The sequence below is a fragment of the Myotis myotis genome, unplaced genomic scaffold (genome assembly GCF_014108235.1).
Source record: "Myotis myotis isolate mMyoMyo1 unplaced genomic scaffold, mMyoMyo1.p scaffold_m19_p_2, whole genome shotgun sequence".
In the NCBI taxonomy this organism is placed as follows: Eukaryota; Metazoa; Chordata; class Mammalia; order Chiroptera; family Vespertilionidae; genus Myotis; species Myotis myotis.
Genome location: NW_023416324.1, coordinates 3,728,758 through 3,743,723, shown reverse-complemented (window position 1 = coordinate 3,743,723; position 14,966 = coordinate 3,728,758). Strand labels below are relative to the sequence as shown.

The window sequence follows — 14,966 nt, the reverse complement described above, 5'->3', positions numbered from 1 at the left end:
GCGGGCAGTGGGTATCCAGTAGGAGCCTCCTGTGTGCACTGAGCACTGGGGACACAGTAATGAACAAGATCCATGTGCCCTACCCCCTGCTCTCCTGGAGCCCACAGGCCAGCTCCCGGGGTGCCTCCAGGGGTGAGTGTGTGTCTGGCCTGGGTGACTGGCTACCCCTCCCTACAGGAACACGGGAGCAGGCGGGTCTGGGAAGAGGGGAGACTTGGTTTTTAAAGTTAAGTGAGAAGGGCGTTTAGGCCATCGGGTTGGCATGAAATGTGCAGGGCGGGGCATCGGTGCGGGAGGCAGAGTCGGGGCACAGGATATAGATGCTGGTGACTGAAGAGAGGAGGGGGTGGCGGGGACCTGCCTGAGGAGGGGGGGGTGTTGGGGGGACAAAGCAGGAAGGGCCAGGAGGCTCAGCAGAAGCAGGAGGGGGTGGGGGATGGGTGGTGGGGGGAGCGCTCTAAGCAGAGAGGAGGGGGGCGGGGAGGCGGCACCAAAGCAGCACAGCTGGTCAGTGGATGCGAACTGGAAAGCTCAGTGAGTGTGGGGTAGGAGGGTGACCTCCAGGCTGCAGGCAGACCTGGGAGTGCAGGATGCCAGGACGAGGACATGGAGACCAGCTGTGCTGACCTGGGAAGGAGGCTGGCCTTCGGCTGGAGGGCACTCCTCTCACTGCAGTAGCAGCCCTGGGGGCGCAGTGGCCACTTGAAGCCAGAACCCTGGGTCCTGGCCTGAGACCCTGCTCCCAGGCCCGCCGCCCGCCCCCCTCCAGCTCCCACAAGCAGCCTCAGCTCTTCTCCGAGCAGCTAGAGGGGCAGCGGCCTGTGAGGCTGGGCCAGTCACCTCAGGGCAAGGCAGGAGCCCAAGAAGTCCACCACCAGAGCCCCTGCATCCCCACAGCACCCCAAAGGCACACCATGAGGCCCCTCCCTGGAGCCTTCACTCAGGGGGTGCAAGAGATCACCAGAGACCAAGCGTCCATCGGTGGATGAACGGATGAAGCCAATGTGGTCCATCCATCCCATGGACTGCGAGGCGCCTTCAGCAGGAAGGACACGCTGGCACAGGCCAGCACGCGATGGACCGTGAGGACAGCGTGCGAGTGGGAGAAGCCGGCCACAGCAGGACAAGCTGCACGCCTCACTTCTCCGAGGGACCTCGGGTAGTCACACTCATAGACACAGAAAGTGGGACGGGCGGTGCCGGGGCCTGTGGGCAGGGGTGGGTGTTAGGAGGTGGACGGAGGTGATGGTTGCACAACAGTGCGAATGTGCTTAAATGCCCCTGAAACAGTGATGGCGAACAAGCTCGGCCTGTCAGCATTTTGAAAAACCCTAACTTAACTCTGGTGCCGTGTCACATATAGAAATTTTTTGATCTTTGCAACCATAGTAAAACAAAGACTTACAGTTTTGATATTTATTTTATATATTTAAATGCCATTTAACAAAGAAAAATCAACCAAAAAAATGAGTTCGCGTGTCACCTCTGACACGTGTGTCATAGGTTCGCTATCACTGCCCTAAACGGTCCACTCAAAAATGGTGCAAACGGTAAGTCTGAAGTTATGCGGATGTTATTGTGATTTTTTTTTTAAAGAGAGAAGCAGAAAACCCCTAAACCAGAGCGCCTTCCCGGGTGGCTCTTGGGCACCCTGGTGCCCACTGCAGAGACCCCGGCACACGCCCTGACCCCGTCACCAGGTCGATCCAGCATCCTGCTCCCTGCGCCATTTCCGTCCCACGTGCCCGTGGTCGTGGCCCACATCACCCCCTGTCCCCTCACTTCCCCAGAGGTACCCGCAGATGCTCGCCCACGCCCCCACCCACCGCCCGGGCAGTGAATTCAAGCCGGTGACACGTACGTTTAGGTCAGTCGGGTCCAGAGCTTGTGACAAACCATTTCCACAGGCCCCGCCGCCAGCCCTGCTGGTGCCCGGGTTCTAGGAGAGAACAAGGGTGAAGGTGTCAAGGACTCGGATCAGAGCCTGGGCCTAGCACCCACAGAACACCGTTTCCCAGCATGAATGTTACTATCATCGTCGTCACCAACGTCACGATCATCATCAGACAAGGTCACACCACGGAGGACTCAGCACCTGCTACCTGAGCCTGGCAGCTGGCTAAGGGCGGGCTTGTCCTCTCAGGTGGGGGGATGCTATCACTCACGGGGACGAGGGTGAGAATGAGGTGAAAGTCCAAAAGAAAAGTCCCCTTAAGTCCGGATTTTGTCGGTCAGGCCTGGAGGGAGGGACCCGCAAGAGGTTACGCGCCCTATGCAGAGGGAGACCGCGGCACACCTGTGCCCACCCTGCACGCTGTCTGATAAAGACGTTCCTTCCCGGCCAGCCGGCGTGGCTCCGTGGTTGAGCATCAACCTGTGAACCAGGAGCTCAGGGTTCGATTCCCAGTCGGGGCACATGCCTGGGTTCCGGGCTCAGTCCCCAGTGTGGGGAGTGCAGGAGGCAGCCGATCCATGATTCTCTCTCATCGTTGATGTTTCTAGCTCTCTCTTTCCCTCTCCCTTCCTCTCTGAAATCAATAAAAAATATATATATAAAAGACACTCCTTTGCAAACTTTTCAGGCACAAAAAGATAATTCGATTGACACACACCACAACCTATTTCTTGAGAAGGATGGTGTTAAATTCTCAGGCTAAACTCACAAACGCCATAGGATCACGAAGATGTTTCAGCAGGCAAGCGTCTGCGCCCCCAGGAGGAGAGTGGGTGCCAGGCACAGCACAGGGAGCACAGCACAGGGAGCACAGCTCTGGCCTCCGCCAGCTTGACCCCCACCCGCTGGCCCCTGACCCTAAGAGACATTCAGCGCCCCGCTGCTTGCCCAGGGGGCGTGGGGTTCTGAGAGGCAGCCCTGGAGGCCTGCGGAAGGGTGGTTCCAGCCTTGCCGGACCAGCCCACGGAATGCAGCCCCACCCAGCTCCAAAGTGACATCACTGGCGCCCCCAACAGGACCTCTCCCTCCTGGCACCCCCAGAACCCACTGATTCTCCCCTGACCCTTGACCTCCCTCCCTAAAGCCACATCGGTCCTGGCTCATGGCTGTCAGAGCCACTGAGGTCAACATGCCATTGCTTTTCTGTCCCTGTGCTTCCCTGGGAAAGAAAAGGAAGACTTAATAAAGTTATTGCATTAGGTCACGCCACACCCCCATCCATGCACACGCACATTCTCTCTCTCTCTCTCTCTCTCTCTCTCTCTCTCTCTCACTCACTGGTAAAGCACTCTGCAGAAGAAAAAGCAGTCAGAGAAGCAGAGAAGTGCTTAAAATGATCTAATCCACCCATCACTTCACAGCTGGGGAGGCATGAGAGCCTGGCCCATGACCTCAGCCCGGGGGACAGTAACCAACGGCAACAGCTAGGATTCTGAAGACTTGGTCCATGGCCCTGGCTGTGCACTTTGGGAAAGTCAGCCACCCTCTCTGGGCGTCTGCTGGGAACATATCCTGTAAGACAGGACTTCCCAGCTCCTGGAAGCCAGCCTCTGCCCCAGAGCTTAGCCCAGCGCTCCCCACCACCCAGAGAAGGGAGGAGCAGCCCCCTTCCTTGCTTGCTGCTCTCCTCACACCCCACAACCCTCCCTGCTCCTACCCCAGGAGAATTATTCCAAAGACACCAAACCTTAGTCACTCGGACGGCTTTTACCATCAACACCTGTTAAAACTCAACGCATGACCAGTTTCTGATGCTACCGGCTGGAGTGTTTAATTAAATATTACTCACTCAGGAAGCAGCCCCTGCCAACTCACCCCAAAGCCTATCGTTCATTTCAGAGAAAGAGCGAGGGGGAGGGAGAGGCGTCTGCACCCGCCTCAGCTGGCACCAGGGGGGCTCCCCTAGTCCAGAGTGTGGGTCCAACACAGCCCAAAGTCAGGCACCAGGGGGTCCACAGCCAGGTGACCATGAACAGCACACACACACTCACTCAGAGACACACTCACCCCACACAGACACACACTCACACAGATGCACTCACACACACATTCACATAGATGCACTCACATACATATTCACACACAGATGCACTTAAGAGATACACACACACTGAGAAACACACACACAGATGCACTCACACACACAGATGCACTCAGACACACACAGATGCACTCAGACACACACACAGATGCACTCAGAGACACACACAGATGCACTCAGAGACACACACACAGATGCACTCAGACACACACACAGATGCACTCAGAGACACACACAGATGCACTCACAGACACACACACACAGATGCACTCAGAGACACACACAGATGCACTCAGAGACACACACACAGATGCACTCAGACACACACACACAGATGCACTCAGAGACACACACAGATGCACTCAGAGACATACACACAGATGCACTCAGACACACACACAGATGCACTTACATACAAACATTCACATAGATGCACGCAGAGACACACTCACACAGATGCACTCAGACACACACACAGATGCACGCAGAGACACATTCACACAGATGCACTCAGACACACACACAGATGCACTCACAGACACACTCACACAGATGCACTAAGACACATTCACATAGATGCACGCAGAGACACACTCACACAGATGCACTCAGACACACACTCACAGACACACAGAGATGCACTCAGACACACACACAGATGCACTCAGACACACACTCACAGACACACACAGATGCACTCAGACACACACACAGATGCACTCAGACACACACTCACAGACACACACAGATGCACTCACAGACACACACACAGATGCACTCAGACACACACACAGATGCACTCACAGACACACTCACACAGATGCACTAAGACACATTCACATAGATGCACGCAGAGACACACTCACACAGATGCACTCAGACACACACTCACAGACACACACAGATGCACTCACACACAAACATTCACATAGATGCACGCAGAGACACACTCACACAGATGCACTGAGACACACACTCACATAGATGCACTCAGAGACACACACACACAGATGCACTCACACACAGATGCACTCAGACACACACTCACAGATGCACTCAGAGACACACACAGATGCACTCAGACACACTCACACAGATGCACTCAGACACTCACACAGATGCACTCAGACACACTCACACAGATGCACTCAGACACACTCACACAGATGCACTCACACTCACACAGGTGCACTCAGACACACACACACAGATGCACTCACACACAGATGCACTCAGACACACACACACAGATGCACTCAGACACACACACACACACAGATGCACTCAGAGACACACACAGATGCACTCAGACACACTCACACAGATGCACTCAGACACTCACACAGATGCACTCAGACACACTCACACAGATGCACTCAGACACACTCACACAGATGCACTCACACTCACACAGGTGCACTCAGACACACACACACAGATGCACTCACACACAGATGCACTCAGACACACACACACAGATGCACTCAGACACACACACACACACAGATGCACTCAGAGACACACACAGATGCACTCAGACACACTCACACAGATGCACTCAGACACTCACACAGATGCACTCAGACACACTCACACAGATGCACTCAGACACACTCACACAGATGCACTCACACTCACACAGGTGCACTCAGACACACACACAGATGCACTCACACACAGATGCACTCAGACACACACACACAGATGCACTCAGACACACACACACACACAGATGCACTCAGACACACACAGATGCACTCAGAGACACACACTCCCAGAGACACACGTATGCAGAAGCACACTCAGACCTCAGAGCCACACATACTCGTATACACTCTCACACACATTTACACACCGAGTCACACACCCACACCGACGGGCTCACAGTGCACGGCATCCTACGCTCAGGCACACACACCCTCACTCACTGGCTCACACTCACAAACTGGCCGGCGCGGGCCAGCAGGGCCGTTCATCTGGGTCCCCAGGCGCCTCTGCCCTGAACTTGACCAGGACCGGCGCCCGGTCCTCGCACAGCCGGCCCGGTGGCCCACGGCCGGGCTGCACCCACGGGCCAGGCTGTCCGGGTTTCCCGTTTGAAAGGTTCCCTGACATAACCCTCGGCTCCGCGCCGCGGCGGCTCCGGGGAGGCGGGGAAGGTGGCGCCGCCCGGTGTCGCCCGGCGGGCTCCCCGGGGGAGGCGCTACCGGGCGGGCGGGCGGGGGAAGAGCGAGGAGGCCGGTCCCGCGGCGCGGCCGATGCGGGCGGAGCGGCGGGAAAAGCGAAACTAACTTCGCGGAGCCGCGGGACGGTCGCGGGAACCGAGGCCCGGGGGGCCCGGCACCTGGGGGTCGGCGGCGGCCGCGCGCCCGAGGCCCCTCCACCCGGGCTGCCGCCGCCGCGACTCAGCCGGGCGCCACGGCCGCGGGGACCCCCGCCCCGGCGCGCCCTGCAGGTGGGGACCCGCGACCCGCCCGCGCCTGCAGCGGCCGCACCGGCAGCGGCGCTGGGCGGCGCCCGACCCCCCCCCCCCCGGGACCCGAGGCGGCCGCCGGCTCCCCGCGCCCCTCCGGCCCCCGGTGGGGACCCCCGCCGGCCCCGCGCCCACCCACTCGGTCCCCCAGCGCGCGCCCCCCGCGCCCCCCCGCCCGGCCCGCCGCCACCGCTCCCCGGCCCGGGCCTGCCTACCGCGCCGGGAGGCCGCCGCCCGCTCTCCGCGCCCGCCGCAGGGTCACCGCCGCCCGCGGCCCGGCGCCCGCGCCCGGAGCCTGGATGCCGTGCGAGCGCGCGGGCCGCCCGAGCGCGACTTCTGTGCGAAGAAAAAGCGACCGAAGGCTTTAAAGTGAAAAAACGAGCCCAGCGCGGGGGGGGGGGGGGGGGGGCGCGGCCCGGGATGACCCCGCCCCCGCCCCGCCCCGGGCTCCGGGCTCCGGCTCCGGCTCCGGCTCCGGCTCGGGCTCCGGCTCCGGCTCGGGCTCCGGCGTGCGGGCGGCTGGGCTGGCGGAGGGCGCGGGGCGCCGGCGGTCCCGGCGGGGGGGCGGGCAGCGCTCCCCGTGCCCCGCGCCCTCTCGGCCGCCCCCCTCCGCCGCGCCCTCCTCGCCCCACCGAGGCCGCCGGGTGCGCAGGGCGGCGCCGAGGCGTCGGTCCCTCCGGAGGCGTCTTTGGGAAACGCCGGGCGGCCTCCGCTGGGCCAGAGGCCGGAGTTGCAACACCCGGAGGAGCGCGGCGGTGCCAGCCCCGGCCCCGGCCCCAGCCCCGGGAGGGGGTGGTCTTGCTAATAATAATTCCCGATCTCCCGGGGGAGCGGGGTTGTTTCGGGAACCTCGGAGCAAGGCCTCGCCGGCCTCAGCTGACTTTCCCAGCAGCTCGAGGTTCCGGTTCTGTAATTCTAGGGCACAGAGAGGGGTTGTGGGCCGGGATCAGCCCCGCTCGAGCGTCCCCATTTGGGTACCCGGTACCTACAAGGAGACGAAGGGGGAGTCTCAGGACTCTCAGACCCCAGGGTCTGGGCACCTGGGCATCCAGCTCCCGATGGCTCCAGGCAAACAGCAGGCCGCCTTCCGTGCGTGATTATGAATGAATGAATGAATGAATGAATGAATGAATGCGCGAGTGAGCAATTGCCTGGGAGGTCCCCACCCTGACGACTTCTCTACACGGTGTCCTGTGGCTCTCGCTCCTCAAAGGCATTTTCCTCCCCGTCCCCTTACAGAGCAGCCACTTGCACCCCAGCACTGGGGAGTTTTAAAAGAAATTACTGTTTTAAGAACAAAATCTGTCGTTCCTCCCCCGCTCGCTGTGTGTAGTGTCCATTGAAGGGCACGGGGAACTGGCATGACTGGAGAAGCTGTTACAAGCAGTGTGGCTTCTAGTCATTTCATCGTTACCAGAACCTGGAAGGGCAGGACGGCTGAACTCGTTGTAAAGATGAGGACGCCATTTGTACGTACGTGGCCCGAGGCCCTGCCCCAGCAAAGCTGGAGCCCGACCGGACTCTGTTCGCTGCCAACGTGTGCTGTCTTCCCACCTCGTGCTGTAGATCAGTTTCGCTTTGTTTTGAATTTTAAAAATATTATGGCTCAACCATCTGCAACAGGGTGGACAGGCCTGTGTGGGCATCTGCCCGCTCAGCTGACACTCCTGGTCCACGCTGTCTAGGTGAACCCAGCCTGTCGGGGGCAGCCACTGCCCGCAAGCCAGGGGCGCTTGGAATTTAAAAGGGCACGTGAGTCCCTTTAGCCACTTTGCAATTTGAGAATTGTGCCTTGTCCCTGGTGGGCGTCAGGGCCCGTGGGAGAGGTGTGCGAGCACAGAGACGGCGGCGGTCTTTCCAGGCCCCTGGTCCGCCCCAGAGTGTGGTCTTGAAAAAGCACAGCTGCCTCTGGGCTTCATTCCTCTCCCCCAAAGGGGTAACCGGGATCCAAGTGCCTTAACGCACGGAGTGTGCGCCCCCATCAGGTGCTGTCCCCTCTCATGGTGCGGCCTCACTTCTCACCCTAGAGGCATCTTCCGGAACAGACTGGAAAATGCAGGTTGCGTGCTGTTTACCTGGGGCCAGAGACCCCACCTTTGATGAGAACCCTGACAGATGGTTCCCAGTTTGACGTCCTCAGCACTCTCACCCCGCCCTCCTGCAGCATTAACCTAGAAATTCCAGCTGGGATCCCGAAGGTAATTAGATCTTGCTGACCTGAATTTCCCAGAGGCCGCCCTGAGGGCCTTCCTCCCGCCAGGACACTGGGCTGGTGGGCCAGATGATGATGGGAAGCCGGTGTTGAGCAATCGGAAGAGACCAAACTATGCCCCTGTGTGCTCATCCTATCAGTGCTGATACTATTGTTTGTTAGAAGATACATAATCTTGCAATTGTGACATCAGCTGATAAACACCATCCAGGAATTTGCAGACTGACTCCAAGTCATCAACTAAGTGTCTGTGTTCCACAGAGGTGAGAAAGCAGGAGGTGACTCTGGGATCCTGGTGGTGCCACCCCCCCCCCCCCCCAGCTCCACCCCAACCCACACACACATTTCATCACTTGCATCAGTACAATTTGCTCACGTCTCTAATCTGTCTCGGGAAGATGACGGGGAGAAATTGTAAGATAGCAAAATGAGCAGCAGCTGCTTTTTCTGAGGATGAAGAGTCTGTCCAGAGATGTCCTGGGCAGTGTTTGGGCCCACAGAGCAGAATTCTATTGTTTTCTTTCTTTCTCTTTTTAATATATTTTATTGATTTCGGAGAGGAAGGGAGAGGGAGAGAGAGAGAGAAAGAAACATCAATGATGAAAGGGAATCATTGATTGGCTGCCTCCTGCACGCCCCTCACTGGGGATTGAGCCTGCAACCAGACATGTGCCCTACTGGGGATCAGACGGTGACCTCCTGGTTCATAGGTCAATGCTCAACCACTGAGCCACACTGGCTGGGCTCCTACTGTTTTCATAAGCATTAGGGACTCCATTTTCTCCAAGTCCCTTTGCTGATTGGAGTGAATGGGCAAGGAATTTGGAACTAGTCAAGCCTAACCCAAACCCCAGCTCTGCCAGTCACCAGCTGTGTGACCCTGAGCAAGTTCCTTAACCTCTCTGAGACCCAGTTTCCTCGTCTGTGGGATAGCTCTACATGTTTCCCAGAATTTGTGGGGTGAGGGACAATCTTCAACAAATATTAATTGAGCACCACACGTGCAAGGGATTGTGTTAGAAAGAAATCATAGGGTTTTGAGGAATTTCCAGATCATGGACACATGTTTCATATTATTATTGACAAGAATAAAAAGAGGTTTCCTTGCCCGGCCATGGCTCGATGGTTGAGCGGCAAATCTATGAACCAAGAATCCCGGTTCGATTCCCTGGGTTGCAGTCTCGATCCCAGTGTGGGACGTGCAGGAAGCAGCCAATCAATGATTCTCTCTCATCATTGATGTTTCTATTTCTCTCTCCCTTTCCCTTCCTCTCTGATATCAATAAAAATATATCTTTTTAAAAAGAGGTTTCCTTGAAAAGCATGGGATCCATAATACAGAAGTGTGGCAAGATCCACCAGAACCAAAAGAACACTGAAGAGAATCAATACAATTTAGAACATCTCTAACAAAAGATGTTCTTATCGCATGCCGTGACCCTGAAGTAGAGTGGACCTTATCTTACAGAACTTTGGTCTTACAGCATTCACGAATTGAGTACATTGATTCATTTCATAGACTCTTTCTTTGGCCTTCAACTTCTGTGGGTTTCATGAAGGATCACATATTGGACAGTGCCACCTGCTGGCAACATATGATATTGCAGTGTAGCTCTATCAGACATTGTCACTTACCAGAATAAGCAGTGGTTCTCAACCTTCCTAACGCCGCGACCCTTTAATACAGTTCCTCATGTGGTGGTGACCCCCAATTTCATGGTTACAAATGGAACATAATTAAAGCATAGTGGTTAATCACAAAAACAATATGTAATTATATATGTGTTTTCCGATGGTCTTAGGCGACCCCTGTGAAAGGGTCGTTTGACCCCCGAAGGGGTCGCGACCCACAGGTTGAGAACCGCTGGAATAAAGGGACGATGCAGTTTCAGTGGCTTTAAATGAGACGCTGGGTGACAGCCAGGCTTGAGGAAAGTTCCCATAACTTTGAAAAGAAATTAATGAAGAAGTGGCCTTGGACTTGTGACAGTAATGATTGCAGCAGCCACGGAGGACCCCATGCAGCCAGCTACCAAGATGTGGGAGCAGAGCCTTCAGCCCCAGCAGAGCCATGGCACCCGACCCAGAGGAACAGGTTCTGCCCCAGCCACCACCCCTGTTGGCACAGGCCCATGGAGGATCTAGGTGAAGACGCCGGCAGGAGCCCGGTGGCTCTGGGCATTAGCACCTCCCTGCCCCTTTCTCATGTTCTGGGTCATCCGGTCGCCCTTGTCCTCTGGTTTCTGTGCCACAGAGATGCCCAGTGCCTCCGGGATGAATGGTGCTCTGGGCGATTGATCCCACCAAATGCCGGCCAGCCCCTCCCCACCTCCCCCAGGAATGCCCCCCAGGGGCAGGCCAGCCCCTGCCTGTCCTCCACGCTGTCCTTGCTCCAGTCCCCTGGGGAAGCCGAGTCTGGGTGAGGTCCCCAGGGTGCCCACTCTGAACCCAGGAGGGGGAGGACTGGGGTGGAGGGAGTTGAATTTCCTTTCTGTTTAAAGGGGAAAACCCAAGTCAATATTTTTAGTGCCAGCTAAGAAGTGGCTTCCTCTACACAGGGTCTCCCTCGTCGGCTGTGTAGCGGGTGGTGCTGGGTTTGGGGGGGACGACAGATGCTGACATCTGGTTTTAGTGAGGGGTCTGCTTTTCCCCTCTCACCAGCTCCAGAAGGAACTTTCAGGAAATTGGTGCCAATCAGAACCGGCTCCTCTGTCCTCTGGATTTCATTCAGCTCGCAGACCACCCAGGCGGCTGGCACTCAGCGAGAGTGGCTGAGCTTCGTCTGGGAGCCGCATCTGGGAGACACTCCGCTGCAGCTGCCTGAAGCCGTCTGTCAACCTGTGCGTCTCTGTGCCCAGCGCAGGGCCCGTGGCAAGGAGGGGCTCCAGGCGACCCTGCAGCCGGCCTGTGGGGGTCACTCTGTCTCCCAGGACAGCAAAGGCCCAGAGACGAGCTCTGCTGCCCATCAGGAGCTCGGGTTCTGGGTGTGGCTGGGGGAGGGGGGCATGCAGATCTACTGAGACCTGGGCATGTGGGCAAAGCTGGCGCAGAGGAGGGGCCCTGCCCGGGCTGGGCTGCTGAGGGACAGCTCTGTGGGCCAATCTGCCTCCACAGCCACGATCCTGACAGCTGAGCGAGTCCTGCGGGGTCTCCCAGGTCACTGAGTAGGAGCAGATCCTCCTGGGCCAGAGGGTCTGGGAGTTGCATCCTATCAGCCCCAGAACCTGACAGCCGCAGCCCCGGCACCCTCGGCCCATGGCTCTCGGAGGATGAGGCCCAGGCCCCGCACCAGGGCTCCCCGCTATAGCGCCCCCTGGAGAACGTCTGTGGTGCCCCAGGGTGGGCAGTGCCCCACCAGGCACCCCTGCACTCCAGCCAGCCTGTGACCACCTGGTCCTGCCTCTTTCCCCACCGGACTGGGACCCACGGGCTGGGTTCTCCTCTGTCCTGGGCCCCCGGAATGCCCACACCAAGCACAGTGCTTGGCGCATAGTAGGTGCTCAATAAATACTGGGGAGAGGGGGTGAAGTCAATTGGCAACGTTTACTGAACAGCCCCTGGCACCTTTCCCCGGAGCGCTCCTGTCCCCACCACCCTCCTGTCCACCTGCGTCTGCTCAGGACGGCGGCAGCACCTGGGGGCCGGCTCTGCTGGACTCATTTCCTGCGCGTAGGGCCGGCCCGGTCCCCTTGTGTAACAGCCCCTAGGACACGAGAGACCTGCAGTGTCAGGTGAAGGGACTTGGTGAGTGGACACAATCCCTGTGTGTGCCTCCAGCGCCGAGGGAGCAGAGTGAGGGCTGCCCTGAACCCCTTCCCAGGAAGCAGCCCCATTACCCGTTAACAGAGGAGGAAATGGGCTCAGTGGTAAACCAGCGAACCAGCACAATCAGGATTTGAACTCAGAGCCCAACTCTGAGCCTCACAGCACGTGGTCCTGCAAAGGCCACGAGCGGCATGGACCCGAGTCCTCGCCCCCAGATCCTCCCGAGGGCGTGGGAAGTGTGCCACTGGCCAGGGGAGCAGCAGCCCTGCTGCTCGGACAGGCCTCGGGTCTGCGAGCAAAGCGCTCTCCGCTGGGCCTCTGCGAGCGGCAGCCGCGGTGTGGGCAGAGCTGGAGCCCAGACTGGAGTGGGAGGAAGGGCCAGCGGCAGGGACCAGCGCGGGGACCCCAAGAGAGGAGACACACGGGGAGGCCGGGCTGCATGAGTGCCATGTCCTCTCTCGGGGACGGGCCAGTCTAGACGACCCTCACAGCTGGGTGATAAGTCTCCACCTCACATGGTCCCATTGGCGGACCTGCCGGGGGGTGGGGGGCGCGCGGGGCGCTGGAGAGCGCTGGGCGCCCGAGGTGCTGGGCCCAGGTTTGGGGAGAGGAGAGAGGAGGGAGAGGCGGGCGAGGAGGCGGAGGGTGGCACAGTGACCCTGCTGTGTCTCCCTCTCTCCTTGGACCCCTCTGTGGCCGGGGAGGGGCCTCGGTGGCACCTGCTCTCCTTAAGAAGAGGAGGGCAGAGCCCAGAGAGCGAGGAGACACCCTCCACACAGCAGGTTGTCACCCTATTTGCACGGAATCAAACCCTCGCTCGGAACCCAGGGCTGTGGCACCGGGACTGATGTTAGCGGTGGAGGTGGGGGTGGCGGGGGCGGGGGGAGCCAAGGAAAGCACGGCGCCCCACGCTCATTTCTGGGCGCACGACTGACCGCACTTCTGGGCGCGGCCCCTGGGCGCCCCTAGCTCCGCTCCCCGGCCGCCTGCGGAACTCCGGTGGTGAACGCTGGGGTTTGGATTTCTTGGGGGATGCTGGCTCCTGGAATCACTGGATGATTAGAAAAACGTTTGTGCGACGTGCCCTTCTCCGGAACGCGAAGTAACGACGGCCGAGCTGGTTGTTTCTGTCAGTGAGCGAGGCCGCCCTGGTGTCTCAGGGCCGGTGGGCACGAGCCACGAGTCTGAGGCTCTGACACGCGTGGCGCATCCACGTGGGCAATGTCTTCTCCCTTCCCGGCCCCTGAAGGGCTTTGGGGGCAGGGATCTGATTGGAAAAGCAAGCAGGGTTCTTGCCTGGAAGCTGATGGGCAAAGCGCTGGACAGAGACGGAGATGACTGTTCACAGCCGAGAATTGGGGGGCGGGGAGGCCGGGGGGGGGGGCCGGGCGAGGACTCCCCAGGCCCCTCCCGGTGCTGCCCCCCCAGTGACCCAACAAAGTCCTCCCAGGGCGTCCCAGGCAGAGCCAGGAAACGCCCTCCCCTCCTTGGCATCTTGCCCCGTCCGGGGGCTGTGAGCCCCCTCACAGGACAGGCACCGTCGCCGGATTACACACGGGACACCCGGGAAATCTTTCAGAAACAACCAATGGCGTTTCAGCAGAATTATGCCCCAAGTGCTGCACAGGACGTGCTTCTACTTGAGCTGCATTTCTGTGCTCCGAATTTCTCTGGGCGTCCTGTAGGTGGATTTGCTAAATCTGACGACCCTCATGCGCGGGGAGCGGAGCTCAGGGTCCTGGGGACGCCGCCCTGGTCCCCGGAGCCGGCTCCGCTGGCGCCGCCCCAAGCCGGGCCTCCCGGGAGGAGCTGAGCGGGGCCTTGTTCTTTCAGTTCCAGTTCGAGTTGGGTTTCTGTCACTTGCAACCCAAGTGCAGGGCGGCTCCCCAAGCGGCATCAGTGAGCCACCTGGCCACGTTTCCATGACAACAGCACAACCAAGGCCATCACACCACCGACTTGTCCCAGCCCCGTGTGCTTCGGGGCAGAGGCACGATCAGGGACAGGACGGGACTGCGGACTCTGGTCTCCAGCCTTCATCACCGCGGGACCTTCCTCCCCCTGTGGGCTCTGGGGGTGGGGTGGGGTCACCTGTGCCTCTGGGTCCCTGGGGAGCCCACCCTCTGATGTGCACGCCGCTCTGGCTCTTGCCCGCCCCCCCCGCGGTTCTGCAGTTTTATTTGACTGCCCACAACCCTCACGTTCCTGGAACATGACACAGGTTGGGGGCGAGCACCAGGCAGAGGACATGACAAGGCCAGCAATGGCCCCTGGTCCTGCTGCTCGGAACTGCTCCCTCCTGGGCCCTCCCCCGGGGGACGTCTCCATCCTGGGGGCTGCCGGGAGGACGGGGAACCGTGAGATGGGTTGTCTTGGCCCCCGGCGCGTCCAGGAGGCCCAGGGACCTCGGGCGACGGGAAGCAGCCGCTGGGCTCAGCAGCCCGAGTCTGCCGTGGGTCCGGAGCGAGCCCTCCCTCCAGGCTTCCCTACCCCCTCCTCTGAGAACACACAGCTCAGCGCC

General features: G+C 59.2%; 1 protein-coding gene across 4 annotated transcripts in view; it reads right to left on the bottom strand.

Annotated features, from left to right (window-relative positions):
* Window positions 1-6,796, bottom strand: part of SPSB1 (splA/ryanodine receptor domain and SOCS box containing 1) — a 64,513-nt gene extending 57,717 nt beyond the window's left edge. For 2 of the 4 annotated variants that reach the window (XR_004974016.1, XM_036349262.1), the window contains exons 1-2: window positions 6,684-6,780; window positions 1,862-1,939 (exon numbers count right to left, since the gene is read on the bottom strand). The gene's annotated coding sequence lies outside the window, so the exon portion shown is untranslated. Of the gene's footprint in view, window positions 1-1,861; window positions 1,940-6,683 lie in introns of all 4 variants that reach the window. The other 2 variants (XM_036349260.1, XM_036349264.1) reach the window with 2 other exon arrangements.
* Window positions 6,797-14,966: the final 8,170 nt, after the last annotated feature.